Below are 16,864 nucleotides of genomic sequence, written 5' to 3' on the forward strand. Positions count from 1 at the left end.
CCCCTCAGATATGTTTTGTGCAATCCCTCCTTGACCCCTTAAACGTCCGCATTTCGGACATCCGTCCGGTATGCGCCAACTCTTCATCTATTCAGATTGTCTTCGATGACATCTTTCCAAAACATGCAAAGTTAATGTCTTTTCATTTGCTCAGCGGTTTATTGCAGGATTACCTTGTGCTTTAAATCTCATGTGCTCATAGCGACAGACGCCTCACAGTGTGAAGAAAAGGCCGGTGTTGGCATTTTCTCCATCTCCCTTGACTGGTCATTCTCACTCCGCCTTCCGGATTACACACCTATTTATTTGGCCGAATTTCTAGCAGTAGTCTTAGCGTTGCGCAAATTAAACAGCTCCTTGTCTTCTGTCATAATTATGACAGATTCATTATCGTTGTGTTCCTCTCTCACCGCGCCTACAACATCTCAGGCACTTCGGTTACTCAAATGCTTGGTTCCACCCCACGTGTGTTCATTACGGTTGGTCTGGGTGCCTGGGCACAGAGGAATCCATTTGAATGAGGTTGCCGATACCCTGGCGAAGGCATTTCTTCAAGGCCCAGTCGCATCTGTGCTTCCACCCAGCGCATATATTACGGCGGCCAGGTTTCGCAGGTATCTGCTCTTGAAAGAATTCGCAGCATCAGCTCTGACCTCCTCTCCCGAATTCCGGCATCTCCTTTACCCGTGGTGCAGTAAAGGATGGCGATCACGCAAGCTTGAGGTTTCCTTCACGCGTCTACGTTGTCGCGTGCCTCACTTAAACTTCTACCTTTATAGATCTGGTCTGGCGGTCTCCCCATTGTGCCCGTTCTGTGGAGAACCCGAAACGATAGATCATTTCTTGTTGACCTGCCGCCGTTTCTCCTCTTTACGGAGCCGCCTGCTGGAGCTTCCGATTCGAAAGCTTGGTCTAAGTCGGTCAGCCGGGGTTTCTCTGCCTCTTGGGGCTTCCTCCCTTGGGCACAGCAACTGGAATGTGCTCTCCGCCATGCAAAACTTCCTTAGAGACACTAAACGGCTGCTGTCTTAAGGTCTGCTCTTTCTCATGATCAATATTTCTCTGGAACGAAAGCTTTCTGAAACGTGGAATATTTAGCCCCGTTCTATATTTCAGTCACCGATCTCACAGCATTTGTTTAGCCTATTTCAATTACACATCTGAGATCCTTTCATTTATTTCCTAATTGCTATTATTATCATAATTATTTTATTTTTCCCCACCATTATTTTCTTTTTTAACATTTTGTGCACCTATCAGTTGCCGCCTGTGTCTTGGCCAATCCCCCGCAGTGGGTGCGCGCCATTAACTAGAGGACAACAACAACAACGTGGACGAGTTCTGCTGGCTCCCCGAGTTCCCAGGCTTGGGCCTCAGCCGCAGACATCCGGGCCACCAGACCTGGACAGCCATCATCGAGAGCCTCAGCCACCAGACCCAGGCGCCACTCTCCCCTCCTGTCTGACAGCTTCTCAACACGGGCTGCCTCTGGCATCTCCGTGGCGTACCTGGGCTACCTGACCTGGGGGCCGTGCCCGGAGCCCACAGACGTTGACTATTTCCTGCGGCAGCGTTGAGGCCGCCGTGGACAACGCCGTCGACCGTGCGTCAACACTGGGACGCTGACACTGGCCTAAAGACTGCCCCAATGCCCAGCCACACCTCCTCGCTCGATGCACCAGGCTCATCACTGGGACGCAAAAGAATGCCCTTCCTTTTTGACTCTCTCCCGGACCTTTCGCGAGTGCTTTGTTTTGTCTTCCGTTTTTTTTTTTCCTTTTGTTCTTTCTTTTCATCTCAGTACTTAAATTAGACTTTCCTTTCCTCCAAATGCCGCCTCGTTTATTTCTTACCTTTAATGCATGAATTTTAACGCGTAAATTTAGCCTGCAATCTTTCCCCTCACAAATTTTCCCCTCACGTCTCCGCACATCATAGGAACCTTCGCCGTCCCCAGCACGGCAGAGCCTTCAGTCTCTCCTATCCCATTCGGGACAGTCAGATAAGACTAGATTCGCTGAAATAATTCTGTATGATCATTAGGCAGCACTTGCTCAGTACCTGAAACTCTGGGAGAAAAGAAAAAGTACCAGAACAGCCAGCCCAGTCAAACAGGCAACATCATATAGTACTGGCCAAGAATCCTTTAGTACGGAGCTTTATAGAAGCTAAGAACAAACATGAAACAAAGTCACTGTTCCAATTGTTACCACAAGAGACACGAGTAGCTTGGTGAGAATTATGTGCGGTGATCTGACACCACTTGGTAAAAGCCCGTAACTCAGGTGAGAAAATGCACCGGAACAGTAAACCCAGTCAAACTCGTAGATATCATTACACAATCTAGGCCAAATGTTTACAGTCATATGTTGCGACTGCAGTGACTGGAGCAGCAATTTTTTGTCAAAAGAGGCAATCTTAATGGAAAGACAATGTAGCACAAGCAGTGTGAGAGGGACCCAGCATGTGCCCAATTTAATGCTCTGGTAATGTGCACAGTTGCCTGGACACACAAGTGACACATAACTGTACAAACAGCTAACCATTGAGTATGAAAAAATAAATTAAGAAAACTCAGGAAGTAAATATCTGAGCAATCAGCAAGGACAACATTATCACTGGCACATATGACAGTACACACTTAATATTCATGACATCCAAAAGAACTTCACAACGAAGAAGAGTTTTTTTAGTAGCATCCTTTACCAGTAGCATCATAGCGGCCTGCAAACTGCACAGATTTAATAGATCCCTGAGCTTATGAAGCTGCGAAAAATAATAAACAAGATCTGGTGAAAAAAATAATAAAGTAGAGTGCTTAACTACCCCATCCCATAGCACTTGAGAAGAATTCATTCAAAAGACATTTAGCAATAAAGAAGGCAGTTATAGGCACTGCAAAAGTACCATAGCAACACTGGTATTAAGGAACCTGCTATATGACCCTTTGAGTGCTAAGGCTTTTTTCATAGTCCTGAAGCTTCATTGATATGGCACAGCATTGAAGAGGAAATGGAAGAGAAATGAGAGCTGCAGAAAAAAAACCTACGCTCTTGACATAGCACCAAACAAGTCACTGATGTACCTAATAATAGTTCAGATGCACAAATTAGGTTTAAAAGCACCGCACAATAGAAGAAAAATCTCAACATAGCAAGAGCATCCTCACAGTGCAACTCTTTGAATGAAAACTTCACCAATATGGCACATTACTGGACAAGTTGCAACAATGTGGTGAGAAAAAAATGCAAGGCAACTAGAGCTGGAGATAAGCAAAGAGACAGCACGAGTGTTTTGGATCTCAGCCCAGAACAAAATGTCCATCCAGGAAACACTTGAATTTGATGGCAGTAGCAATGGTTCGGGTCTGCAGTCACGCAGTCATTCTGCACAGTTAAATCAACACACAGCAAGATGAGAAGGAAAGGGTATAGAAATGAGGGGCTCATTAAGACTTGCATATGAAGAAAGCCTGCAGTCACTGAGGCCAAGAAAAGCATAGAGGAACTTTTTTTATTTTTATTGGTGCTGTTGATCAATGAGAAATTAGCAGTGTAATAATTTTTTACCTGAAATATAATTAGCCTTACTTGGTTTCAATGACTACTGGCTTCCTTCATAAATGCAGCAAGACGTCTCGATGTTTCAGAAAAAAAGTAAACCTAATGAAATATGAGAATACACAAAACTAAAGAGGTGTTCAAATTCCACCTGTGTGAAATGCAACAGTGAATGAATTATCAGATTGCACACTCTATCTGTGCTGCACCATAAAAGAAAACTGCTGTCAGTGTGCACTGAGCAAGAACGGCATCAACAAGCAGATTATTTGGTGAGGTAACTGTTTTAAAACCAGACAGTGTAAATAAATAGCTGCAACTGAGGGTATAACAACTAGTGTTTTGACTTGACATCACACGCACGTTCTACCTCTTCGACCATATTTGCACGTCCAAGGAGCTGTAAAGTTTTTTTGCCTCCCTCGCAGCCTTTTCGCTAGCGTAGGCTTCTCGCGGTAGCGGTATGGCACTCAACACGCAAGCACTGAACTTGAGAACAAACTAAAGTTTCGGAATTCTGCTACTCAGTGCTGTTAAACAGGCTTCAAATGGTTAGTAGAAAGAGGTGCACTTACCAACAAGTTCCACGCGCACTCCCGAGTCCCCTTTTGTCTCAGGCAGACACCGACACGCCGACAGCGTCCACGACGCGGCGACGCGCTCTGAGACAAAGGGAAAAAACCGCGAAACACGCGAAGCGCGCGTTTGTGTGACGACGATGGCGATCGGAGGTAAGTAGGCAACCGCCGGCGCCGCCAGCGCCTCAGCTGCTGCTCACGGGAAACTGCGGAGAAGAGCAGTGGCGCTTCCACGACACCCTTGCTAATGTATGTAAATAATTTTTTGGCATCACAAGTTACGAAATATATGATAAAAAACACCGCTAAAGAATTATAAAGCAAAAAATTTAAGCTTGGTGGCAGCTGTCTTTACCTCTTTTCAAAGGAGACGCTCCTATCCAATGTTCCCAGACATGGAGGAAGGAAAGAGAGAGAGAGAGAGAAAACTTTTATTGCTCTTTCAAGAGATTCGCGGAGATGAAGACTTCTTGGTCGTCCTGCTTGGGCGCTGGCGACTTGAGTCTTCGAGCAAGGGTGGGCCCTCAGTCCAGGGCTCCACTGAGTCGTGCCGCTTCAACAGCGTGCTGTACCAAGGCCCTCTGGACCTCGAGCTCGCTGCTGGAGAGACAGCTCTCCCATTGCTCCTCACTCGGTGGTTGATAATTGTGGAATGCTATGTTTCTTTCGCACTCCCAGGTAATGTAAAGAACTTTCCTAGACAGTTTCAGTTTCGCAGTTCCGCTCGGAAGGTGGCTAAAGTGGCGGTCACGGGAACTAGTGGCGCTTCAGTCGAGCTTTTCTACATCGTCTGCTGTCGCGGGAGTTTCGCTCGCTGCAGTTACGACAGACTAGTTAGATTTTCAAGCTGGTTTTTCGTGTGATGGGGAAATATGTGCACTTGGTGACTTCAAGCGAGAGGTACACATGGCATCCTGCTTTGCGCCCGGCTGCACAAGTGGCAACAGAAACGATGCCACTGGTCATCATTTTTTCAAACCGCCTCGCGATGCAAGCGAATTTAAAAGGTGGGAGCAGATGTTGCATCGCTCCCTCACACGTCTAAGATATGTGAGCGCCATTTTGAGCATGACGATATTATTAAGGACTACAAGCACGTTGTGAATGGACCAGAGGTCCGAATTCCCCGCGGGAACTGGACGCTAGTGCCCGATGCCGTCCCTCGACTCTTTCCCGGTCTGCCAGACCGATTCTCAAAGCCAAAAATTGTGAAATTTTGACGGAGGTCACCAAAAACACGTGCTGTCATGCAGACTGAAAAATGTGAAGATCCTTGCAGCGACTGTACGTCCTCCTCAGGAGAGCCTTCAGTCAGGCCGAATGAGCTGATGCCTCTTTCCAGCTCAGCGGAAACGAGTACTACGTCGACTGCACTGACGATCGGTGACCTGGCGACTGCGACTCTACCATCTAGTGAGTGGCAACATGAATCTATACAGGACGAAATAACTGGGAAGGTGTGTGCAGTGTTCTACTGCAGAAAGCTAGCGGCAAGCCGTCTAGTCATTCCCAAGGCTGTTGTCGTGGAAGAAGATGGTAGCTGCTTCGTGAACAGCTACAACAAGCTGCACAGGCAGCTGATAAAAACTGTAGCTTCTGTCACTGACCTTGAGAACATTCTGCCGGAAACAGATGGCTTAAATATCTGTGCAGGAGTAAATACAAATCTTTATGAACAGCCGACGAAGTCGGAAGCTGTTCATCACAAACACTGTTATGTTTTTTCGAAGCAGCTAATCTGTGCGCGTTGCTTGCGTTTTCGAAGAGAGGTTCGAGCGAGGAAGCCCACTAAACCATGAATATGCAGAGGATATCCACAAATGGTCCTAACGTCCAATGTCCATGTATCAATATCCTCTGCATGTTGAGGGGACTATTGGGTTCAGATATCAGTTAGTGGATGTTCAAAGGATATTCATGCATGGATTTTTTTTCAGCACATTAGAAGTTTTGGAAATGTGCTAACAACTTACCAGAACCAAACACGGTGAAATTATGTTGCCATTAGATTTTAATTATTCCTTCTTTCGCAGTCTTAAATTTTCAGAAACGAATTATTTCAAGTAGTCGGCTATTAAGCGCTTTCATTTAATCCTATGCGTGCAAATGCATGTACAGTACGAATGTATGAAGAAACTCCTCAAGTTAGAACGACAGCCACAAACGCCGCGATTGCAAAACCAGAACTATAAGTAGAACTCTCTTGACAATGAGCAGCCTAACGGCCATCGGTATCGTCAATAACCACGCCGCTATCGCCACCACCAGCGCTGCCGCGCCGGCCGCGATGATTTCGTGATTCCTTTCAGCGTTTCTTCACGTTTTTATTTTTGTTTGAAGTGTTCTCATTTTCTTCGTTGTGGCGGCAAGCTTGTTGCGCATGTTGAGCCCTCATTGCTGGAAGTACTAAGGAATTACGTGGAGTGCAGCAATAATGGCGAGTTTTTATGACACTGTTCTGGCAAATAAAGTGTTAGTGTTAGTTTGAGGCATTCTATAATGGCAAGGGATCCTGACACGCGCGTGTCAGAAGCGACGTAGGGGGGGCTAGATCGCTCATGACACGCACGGAAGTACGTCATAACCACGTGACAACATATTTAAACAAAAGGGCGCATAAAATCGACATAAACTTTTTATAATATTCAGTTACAGCTTAAATACTCACCTATAATAGTACAACTGTTAGGTTTTGTTTTAAAATTTCGTCGAAATGTCTTTAAAGCGCATGAGTTGAGCGGAGGCGGCGGCCATGGCTTGTGGCGGAGTTCACACCCATGAACCCCATGAACTCTAGACAATGAATTGAATTTCGTCCAGATCGTCGGCTCGGAGGCACTTAGTTCGCCCAATTTAAACACTCTTTGAAACCTGTTGCTGAGGTAGGACTTCAGCAAAGCTAGACACGTATCGCGGATCCCGTAAGCTTGTATTTTGGATAGAAGAATGCTATGGTCCAGGCAGCCAAAAGCCTTGCTGAAATCTATGAAAACAGCCAACGAGAACAAATTACTTTCTATGTTTCGTAAAATATTTTCTTTTAACTTTAGTAAAGCAGTTTCCGTCGATCTGTCCTTCCTAAAACCGACCTGTGCATTCGTTATTATGTTTTCTTTGTCAAAGAAGTTAGTTATACGAGCAAAAATGATTTTTTCTAGCTCCTTAGAAAATACAGGGAGGACTGAAATTGGGCGATAGTTTCTTGGCAAGTTTGAGTCGCCGCCCTTGAAGATTACAGAAACCCTGGCACATTTCGTTTTTTCAGGAAAGACGCCCGAATCCAGTATTAAATTAAATATGTAAGCAAGTACGGATGTAAGTAAGGTCAATACATACTTTATCGGCATTATTTGAATGTTTTCAATATCAAGCGCCTTACTGTTTCGGAGCAACATGAAAGTGTTATAAATCGCTCATCAGTAGGCTGAAGGTATATTGTTTTCATTGTACTAGTGGAGATTCGAGTTGTATCTGGAGGATAGTCACAAGGATTTTCAATACTCTCAAAATGATTGTTAAGGTCATCCGCAAGCGCTTTACCGCTCAATTCACCACCTTCATGTGTTAAAACATCCGGAAGGGAACTTTTACTTTTACGACCCAAAACAGTGTTTATTGCTTTCCATGCAGCATCCGGGCGTTGTCGAGCGCAATCTGCAAATAACTGCTCATAGTATAAAGATTTCGCTCTCCGAAGTTCAGCGTTTAGCTTATTCCGCAATATTTTGAATTCCTTTAGAGTTTCTTTTGAACGTGTACGCAAGAAAGAATGAAAGTGTCGATTTTTATTTTTGATCATTTGTAAGTGTTCTCGAGTGACCCATGGTTTCTTAATCTTTTTTGTTGGCACGATAGTTTGCAAAGGGAAATGTTTAGCATAGATGCACACAAAACGATTTATGAATTCGTTATACGCGTCATTCGCATCCACATTTTTTAGCACGGCAGACCAATTTTGGTTCATGATTTCATTCTTGAACGAGTTTAGCTTTCCTTCGGTAACGCGCTGAACAAAAAATGTTTCCCTTTTCACATTCCTGTCCAGTGAATCAATCCGATATACTAAGAAAGTAGGACAGTGATCACTAACGTCGCAGGCAACTGTGCCTGCATTGTAAATTTCAGTGTCAAGATTCGTAACAATGAGATCTAGCATGGATGATGTAGAACATGTAATTCGAGTTGGTGTTTAATCACATTTATGAAACCAGATGAAACCAGTTTTGTGCTGAAGTCACGAACACAATTATTTTCCTCTAACATGTTTATGTTAAAATCACCACCACTGATGAGCCTAAGGTTGTTTTTACAAATAAATTCCAAGAAGTCTTCATAAAATTCTAAGAAGCGTGCAACATTCCCAGTTGGTGGACGATACAAGACAGAAATTATTTCTTGTTTATTTTTCAGCGTTAGGATTTCATAATCCACAGTGGTCTTACTGAATTCCGGCAAAATTTCACATTTCTTATGTTTTGCAACTAGAATTGCGACGCCACCACCCCTGCTGGTTTTACGATTAAGAAAGAAGTTATTGTAACCATCTAGTTCCAACATTTTGCTGCTGTTTGTGTACCAAGTTTCCGACAGCATTAGGACAGAAAATTGAGAGCAAAATTGCTGTAATAAAACGACAATGCCATCTTCTTTACAGTTCACTGAACGTGCATTGATATGCATAAATGATTCGCATGATAAATAATCAAACTTCACATCAGATGGCAGAGTAAGCTCCTGATAATCCATCTTTCAAGGCTTTGAAAACACGAAGCAGATAGCCAGATGAGCACGATGTCGACAATCACACATTATCGGCATCACGAGCTGTGTCGCCCGCTTGAGTAGAAAAAATCTTGTCGACAACTTCCTCACCTGTCACATGCACAGTGGGCGTGTTATCTGCCTGCTTGGCAAAGATTTTCCCGTTGTAGGGCCACACCGATTTCCAGTTGCACTCGTATTTTTTTTCACAGCCATTGCAAGTAGTTTCTTCAATGCGGGACAGAGGTGCTCATTAACATATATTGCATCTAATTTGTCTAGGCCGATGTCTTTGCTTGTAAGCCGTGTTTTTTTCGCCTTTGTCAGGACAATGTCTCGCTTCCTGCGGGATTTGAATTGGACGAGGATGTGCGATTTCCCAGCAGTTCGCGTCGGCACGCGATATCAGACTTCAATGTCAGCTTCTTCTATCGGTTCTGAGATGGTGTTGCCAATTTTAGAGAGAATTTCACTCAGGGATTTGCCTTCAGTCTCTGCTATTCATTGTATTTCAATTTTGCACTTCCTTGAATATTGTTCAGCATGAGTAAGCCTGCTTTCTGCATTTTGCAATTTACTTTCGAGAGATGCGCATCTGGCACACAGAGCCTCAATTGCACGTTTTTGGAAACCTCATCATCCAGTTTTTTTTTGATGTCCTCTATTGCGCCATGCGCGAACTCAAGGCTCTCGGTCAAGCTTTTTTGCTCGGTTTTTAGCTCACGAATTTTGTTTCGCAAGTCTCTTTCCATAGATTCTCGAAAGACCTTCAGTTCAAGTTTTACTTCGTCTTTAAGTTTAACTAATTAAGCCCTCATTTCTTCCTTCAGCTTATTTAATTCTTTAGACATTTGAAAGCAAGCAGCCTTTTGGGTGCAACAAGATGATAATAGGGCACTGCAGCTTGAGACAACACACGAGCACAAGTCCAAACCAGGCAGCAGCGACGACACACAATACAGAAGATAAGTCAAGGAATCGATACGGCGATAACACTTACCTGTGACAAGAGCGTACAACTGTTAACACACTGCGCACGGGGCACCTCGATGCTGCCAAGTGAGGCTATCTGCGATGATGTGGCTCCTTTTATAGCTCCTGGCACTGGCGTAGAGCAGCGCAGTAGTTCTGCGCAGTAGTTCTGCGCAGCTGACGGTCACGCCTCCTGGTAGAACTTGCGGAAAATCCGGCGTAACAATCTGAAGTCCGGCGCGGAGAGCTGGCTTGGTCCGGTACGGGCGCTGAGTGCAGCCAAGCGGTTGGTGCCTGTGACAAGAGCGTACAACTGTTAACACAATGCGCACGGGGCACGTCGCTGCTGCCAAGTGAGGCTAGCTTAGTAGTAGTAGTAGTAAGAGGATGAAAGAAATGGAAAGGAAATTAGCACGGGCCTGTGACTGGCGAGATGTCACCACCACCACTGCTGGCGTGGGGTTAGGGAGGAGAATAGGTAAAGGCGAAGAGGAAAGATATAAAGGGAGAGAAAGTGGAGCGTCTCACGAGGCGCCGTCGCTGTCATCAGCCGCCTAGGATTAGCAGTAGCTATCCAGGCCCGTGTCCTCCAGGAAGGCCAGGAGGGACCAGAGGGCCTTGGGGGCGTTGGGTCCAGATGGGAACAGTAGGGCACTTGCTGTGTCTGCAGGCAGTCCCAGGGCCCTGTAGCCAGCGACAAGCTTTGCCTGATGTGTGGCAGGGCATCCACACAGGATGTGATCGACTGTCTCCTCCTGGTGTCCACAGCGGGGGCAGTCTGCACAGGGGGCCAGTCCCTTGCGGTAAAGCCGTGCCCCAGTCCAAGAGCAGCCCACTCGAAGCCGGAGGAGGAGGGACCTCTGCCGCTTTGGGATACCCTTGTCCGGCAGGAGCTGGGGAAGTGTCCCTTGCGCCACCCTGGGGTCGGGGTGCTCCAGGACAAGTTGCCGCTCAGTGATGGACCGGGCAGCATCCAGGGGGACTACAGATGTACAGGTGGGAGTGGATCCTCCATGAGCTGCTTTGGCCAGGGCATCGGCATCTTCATTGCCCTGGACGCCAACGTTGCTGGGGACCCAGGCCAGGGATATGGAGCAGCCGCGGGAGCAGATTCCATTTAACCTGGCTGCCAGCTTGCTGACGATGGGTAGTCGGCAACGTGGCTCTTGCAGTAGCTGGAGAGCGACATTGGAATCACTCAGGATGGCTGCAGACTGTACAGCAGGTTGCCCGTCCAGGATGTCGGCAGCCAGATGTAGGGCTGTCAGCTCCGCTGTGGTGGAGCTCGCCACAAATGGTAGCCTCGCCTGTTTTCTCTCGCCCAGAGCAGGAGCGATGCAGGCTGCCGCTGCAGATGGGCAGGCCCCCTTCAAGACGGAGCCATCCGTGTACAGCTGCGTGCGGCCCGCCAGGTCCTCCTCCAGGGTCGCCGCTGCCTCCTGTCGGAGTCCGACTGCTGGTGTCAGTCGCTTTGGCCTGGCCCCTCGTGCTGGTAGAAGGACCCGGTACTGGTGGCCAAGATCTGGACGTGGAGGAGCAGGAAGGCTCTCCGGCTGCCCCCCCACCAGCTGCTCAAAAGCCAGGGCAGTCCTCCCCATGCGAGAGTGGGGGTGGTTGAGGAGGCGCTCCAAGAGGGGGCGTCCGGCAGGTGCAAGATGGAGTCACTCCACATGGCGGAATGCTGCCCTCTGGGCCTGGAGCTCCATGGGCCACGCCCCCGCCTCTGCTGGTGTTGCGGGAACCTGGGAGCCCCGCGGCAGGCCCAGGCACAGGCGGATGTCAGCCCTCTGGCAGCGTTCGATGGTCAGCTGCTGCCTGATGGTCAGTTGTATCAGGGGCAGGGCGTATAGGAACTGCACCCCCGCCATGGCCTGAACGAACTGGAGGCCCATGTGTGGTGTGATGCCTCTCCCTCCAGCCAGGAGCTTCCGGACGGCGCCCCGGACCCTGATTGCCTGCTTGGAGAAGGCCTTAACAGCTGGCTGCCAGGTGAGGTGGTGGTCTATCAGGAGGCCCAGGTAACGGCAGGCGTGCCGCCATGGTAGTTCCCGTCCTGCTATGATCAGGCTCGTCTTCCCCGGGCGTGCTCCTGGTCGGGTGTTCAGCAGCATGGCCTCGGTCTTGGTGGCGGAGAGCTGCAGGCCCACCCGTTCCAGGTAGGAGCTCACCCTGGTGATGGCACGCTGGACGTTTCTGATGACTTGCACCCTTTGGCGCCGTGGTCCGCAGCACCAGAGGGCAATGTCGTCCGCATAGATTGCTATGCGGACAGGTAGGTGCAGGCCCTCCGGGAGGCAGCGGGGGAGCTCGGCCATCACCAGGTTGAAGAGCATGGGGCTCAGCACGCTGCCCTGGGGAACTCCTCTCGTGAGTGGCTGGGGGGCGCTGGTGGCTCCTCCTGCCCGGACACAGCTGGTGCGGTCTTCTAGGAATCCTTGCAGATACCCCCGGAAGTAGCCGGTGACGCCAAGGCAGTCAACAGCCTCGAGGATGGCCTCATGTGTCAAATTGTCGAACGCCCCCTGAACGTCCAGGAGGGCGAGGCAGACGACATGGCGAGAGTGACGTGCCTCCTCGAGGCTGGATACGATGTCCGAAATGGCGTCAGCCGTGCAGCGGTGCCTCCTGAACCCAGACTGCTGCTCGGGCAGGTAGCTCGTGACCCCAGCTATCCAGTCCAGCCTTGCCAGCGCCACGGACTCCAGGAGCTTCCCCGGGGCTGAAGTCAGGGAGACGGGCCTGTACGATTTGAGTTCTGCAGGTGGCTTGCCAGGCTTGAGGACCGGTACCACCAGTGCCGTGCGCCAGGCCTCAGGTAGACAGCCCGTCGTCCATACTTCATTGAAGGTCTGGAGGAAGTTGGCCTTCATGGAGTCGTCCAGGCTCCGGAGCATTCGGTATGTGATACCATCTGGTCCGGGGGCACTGCGGCGCTTGTAGTGCTGCAGGGCAGTGGTGAGTTCCGCCTTGGTGAGGGTGGGTGGAACAAATGGCCGCAATGTCATCTGCGTGTTGACCGCCTGCTGCTTGGTCACTCGTCCGCCTGGGGTAGAGCCCTGATGGAGGGGGCTCCCGAGGAAGGAGGGCCTCTGCCAGCTTATCATCCAGCTGCTGGTAGGTAAGCCCCCCAGCCACTGCGATGGCCAGGTAGGGAGCACGTTGGATGGAGGGCTCCAGAAGAGACCGGAACAGGCGCCAGGCTCTGGCACTGCCCCGGGCAGCCACCAGGGAGGCACATATCCCCTACCAGGACTCCCTGCGGCGCCGGTTGTCGGTCCGACGGCAGGTTGCGTCAAGCCGGTTGTGCTCTGTCCAATGTTCTGGCCTGTCCGTACGTAGGGCCCTTCTTTCTGCCCGCCGCCGTTGGGCCCTCATCTGGAGGAGATGGAGGTCCGGGACAGGCTGGTTGGGTGGGACTTCGCAGCTGATCGTTGCTGCTTCCGCACAACGAGCCACGTGGGCCAGGATGTCGTCCTGCCCTGAGAAGTTGTGAAGGAGGTCCCAAGAGGCTAGCTGCGGTGATGTGGCTCCTTTTGTAGCTCCTGGCACTGGTGTAGGGCAGCGCAGTAGTTCTGCGCAGCTGACGGTCACGCCTCCTGGTACAACTTGCGGAAAATCCGGCGTAACAATCTGAAGTCCGGCGCGGAGAGCTGGCTTGGTCCTGTACGGGCGCTGAGTGCAGCCAAGCGGTTGGTGCCTGTGACAGGAGCGTACAACTGTTAACGCAGTGCGCACGGGGCACGTCGCTGCTGCCAAGTGCACGTCGCTGCTGCCGGGGTACGTCGCTGCTGCCACGTCGCTGCTGCCATAGGTTCCTGGGCCCGGTCAAGCTGTTTTACTAACAGCTTTTAGCCCTGTAACCTCTGCAGGATGTATTTTTTTCTGCAAAAATAAATTGAATTGAATTGAATATCTTTATCATTGAACTGGAACTGCAGTTGCAGCGTTATTTGTTGTGATGCTTAGAAATAAAGTGCAATTTCTAATACTCATTTCACTAAAATCTTTGTACTAGTAAAGCATGCACGTGCTTATGCACCAATCATTTGGCATTTTTCAGTACATTTTTTTATGTTAATAGTTTTCAGCACTTGATACAGTGTGCAGTCACATCTATGAGGATTCTTTTGTAGTATGAAACGAACTGCCAATTTTTACTCAGCATATGTTGATGCCGATATGTATGAAAGCTTCCATACCAAAGAAGGACAATATTTCAAGAACGGCTTCCTCACTGCAGTTACTGCGTGTTTAACTCTTCCTGTAGATGGAAGCCAGTTTTTTATTTTCAGATCGAGACAATTTTCCAGAGTACCATGGTTTGTTGTGTGTCAGTGACACGTACAGGACACTTCTTTTTGATCAAAAGAGGCGCATTGATGCAGTCTGTAGTGTATCAGAAATACTTACTATTGGCCCCTTGGTCAAGAAATTTGCTCATTTCTGAGTATGTAAACTTAATGACTCACATCCCACCGGCTGTCAGTTTGTGCATTTTTCAGGAGAGCGAGCTGCCGGGCTAGTTGGTGAAGCATGTTAAATAGAATAGAAGTGTTCATAGCGCTCGTGAATGTCTCTGTGTCTCTTACTTCGTCCCTTGTCTGTTTTTTGCGCTGAATTCTATTTAACTTGTGCATTTTTGAATGCCACTGGCACTTTTCCAGCAGGTGCGGAAACATTCTCTGTGTGCATGCCATGTTTCAGAGTCTCCTGGAAAGAGCCAGTCAGTTTGTGCATTGTTGAATGCCTCTGGCACTCTTCCAGCAGATAGCAGATGCAGAAACATGCTATATGTGCATAGCATGTTTCCAAGTTGGCTATATGTTGCTTATGGCTATAGTTACTATATGTGCATGGCATGTTTCCATGGCATGTTTCCAAGTTGCTTCCGGTGGGATGCGAGTCATTAAGTTTACGCGCTCAGTAATTAGCTTTCTTGGCCAAGGGGCCAATAGTTAGTAAAGCTGAAACACTACAGACTGCGTCAATGCGCCTCTTTTGATCAAAAAGAAATGTCTTGTACGTGTCACTGACACACAACGAACCATGGTACTCTGGAAAATTGTCTCGATCTGAACATAAAAACTGGCTTCCATCTACAGCAGGAGTTAAAACATTCAGTAACTGCAGTGAGGAAGCTGTTCTTGAAATATTGTCCTTCTTTGTTACGGCAGGTTTCATACACACTGGCATCAACATATACTGAGCAAAAATTGGCAGCTCATTTCACACTACAAAAGTATCGCCTTAGATGTGACTGCACACAGTATGAAGTGTTGTGTGTGGACAGCGTGGCAGCGTGTGCGGTCGTCCGCCAGTCAGAAAGTTTGGTTCGGGGGGTAGTGTTTCGACGTCCTGCATATTCCCACACTTAGTTTAGACATCACTCTACCGGCGCCCCCGTGCGGTCTGTCTTCGACCGTTGTCGCGCGCCGGACTTCGTCCTCTTCTGCTCGGTGCTAGGGCCTGCCGGCTGCGCTCTGCCCAGTGCGCTCGCCAGGTACTGTTCGGATAGAACGTTCTACCGGCGTCCGTGACAATATGATGGCCAGGTTCTGACATCCTCAGAATGTTCCACGCTCAAACGAAAATTTTCCATTGGGCGTCCTGTGACTGTTTAAAGAAAGGAACGTCAGTTTCCGGACGTTTGACGGACGTCCGAATATCCGATTTTGGCGTCCATGGGAGTCTCATTGGACTGCCATTTTCTCTGCGCCGGACGTCCATCGGACATCTGTGGACCTTTACAGATGTCCAGCAGACGTTCAAACATCTCTTGCCAGGCATACGTTGGATGTTCGATGGCCTTTTGTGGTCCTATGGGTCTCTCTGAGGATATCTAATAAACGCACGCCTACAATCTATAGTCGGATACAACTTAAGTCTGCAGTGAAGCTCCGCCCACCCCTACTGAAAAATCCGGTATGAATTTTAAACCGGAACCGCATACCGGGTTATTGTACAGGATTTGCGATACCGGATTACTGGAATATCCTGTATAAAACAGGAAAGTCCTGTATAATACAGGACTCTCCTGTTTTGTACAGGATACTCCGGTATCGCAAATCCTGTACAATAACCCGGTATGCGGTTCCGGTTTAAAATTCATACCGGAATACAGGACAGTCCTGTATTAAACAGGCTAGGCCCGTATTATACAGGAGGGCCCTGTAGCACAGGACAAAGGCAGAATAAAATGCTTCAAATATATCCCACTTGGACTAAATCTGCCCAAAAAGTGGGGCCATAAGCGTACATGCCAAATGCTGAAATATACAGAGCCTCAGAAACTGGTAATCTGCGATTATCAGCAACTCGCATTGCAGTCGATGTGCCATTGTGTTATTTGCTCCAACCTTTTACCAAAGTATTGGTAGCTTGGTGAGTATTATAATGCATCAAAAGCTCCAAAAGATGTTTATTTTTTCCGCATGTCTTGAACCAGCTCACTAAGGTAATAATTTAACCCTTTGCGACGATCTACCGGCGCTGGGGTCTCTACAGGGTGCTGGCCAATTAAGTAGTCAAAAGCACCTGCAGAAAAGAAAATATGATTGGTAGTACATAATGCCCCCAGCTTATCATTTAATTGCGCACTGACACACAACATAATGCATTGAGCACTGTGACATGCAACTTACGGCCAATGGCTTGTAGCTTTTCAGGAGTCATTGGCTTTCTGCCCACTGTGGAGGCTTCCGACTTCAGGTTCCAATGGCAAGCTTGCCCTGTAACGCCCCTTTCCAGGAGTTGTGGAGTCGTCCAAAGGCTGCGTCTTTACAGAAACGCGAATCTTTGGGTGCCACCATAACTGCTGCGCACGTTGCCGAAGGAATAAAAATTCCATTCCCGAGGTGGACCTGTATGCAATAACAAATGCATACCCCAGTAGCACAAACGGGGCTCTGAATTGCGGGCCCCCGTGGGCCCAGACAAGCCACAGACAAGCCAGGCGTCTCAAGACGCCAGGCCCTGAGCATTGGCAATGCTCAG

The 16,864-nt window shown here is 48.5% G+C and overlaps 1 protein-coding gene and 1 pseudogene across 1 annotated transcript in view; one reads left to right on the forward strand and one right to left on the reverse strand.

Annotated features, from left to right (window-relative positions):
- The window catches only part of LOC149355543 (valine--tRNA ligase, mitochondrial-like), a 402,426-nt gene that overhangs the window by 138,688 nt on the left and 246,874 nt on the right, over positions 1-16,864 (forward strand). The gene's annotated exons all lie outside the window — the stretch shown is intronic.
- Positions 10,432-12,032, reverse strand: LOC149355545 (uncharacterized; annotated as a pseudogene).

Source organism: Amblyomma mixtum, chromosome 3 (genome assembly GCF_055824585.1).
Source record: "Amblyomma mixtum isolate Tamu chromosome 3, ASM5582458v1, whole genome shotgun sequence".
Classification (NCBI taxonomy): domain Eukaryota; kingdom Metazoa; phylum Arthropoda; class Arachnida; order Ixodida; family Ixodidae; genus Amblyomma; species Amblyomma mixtum.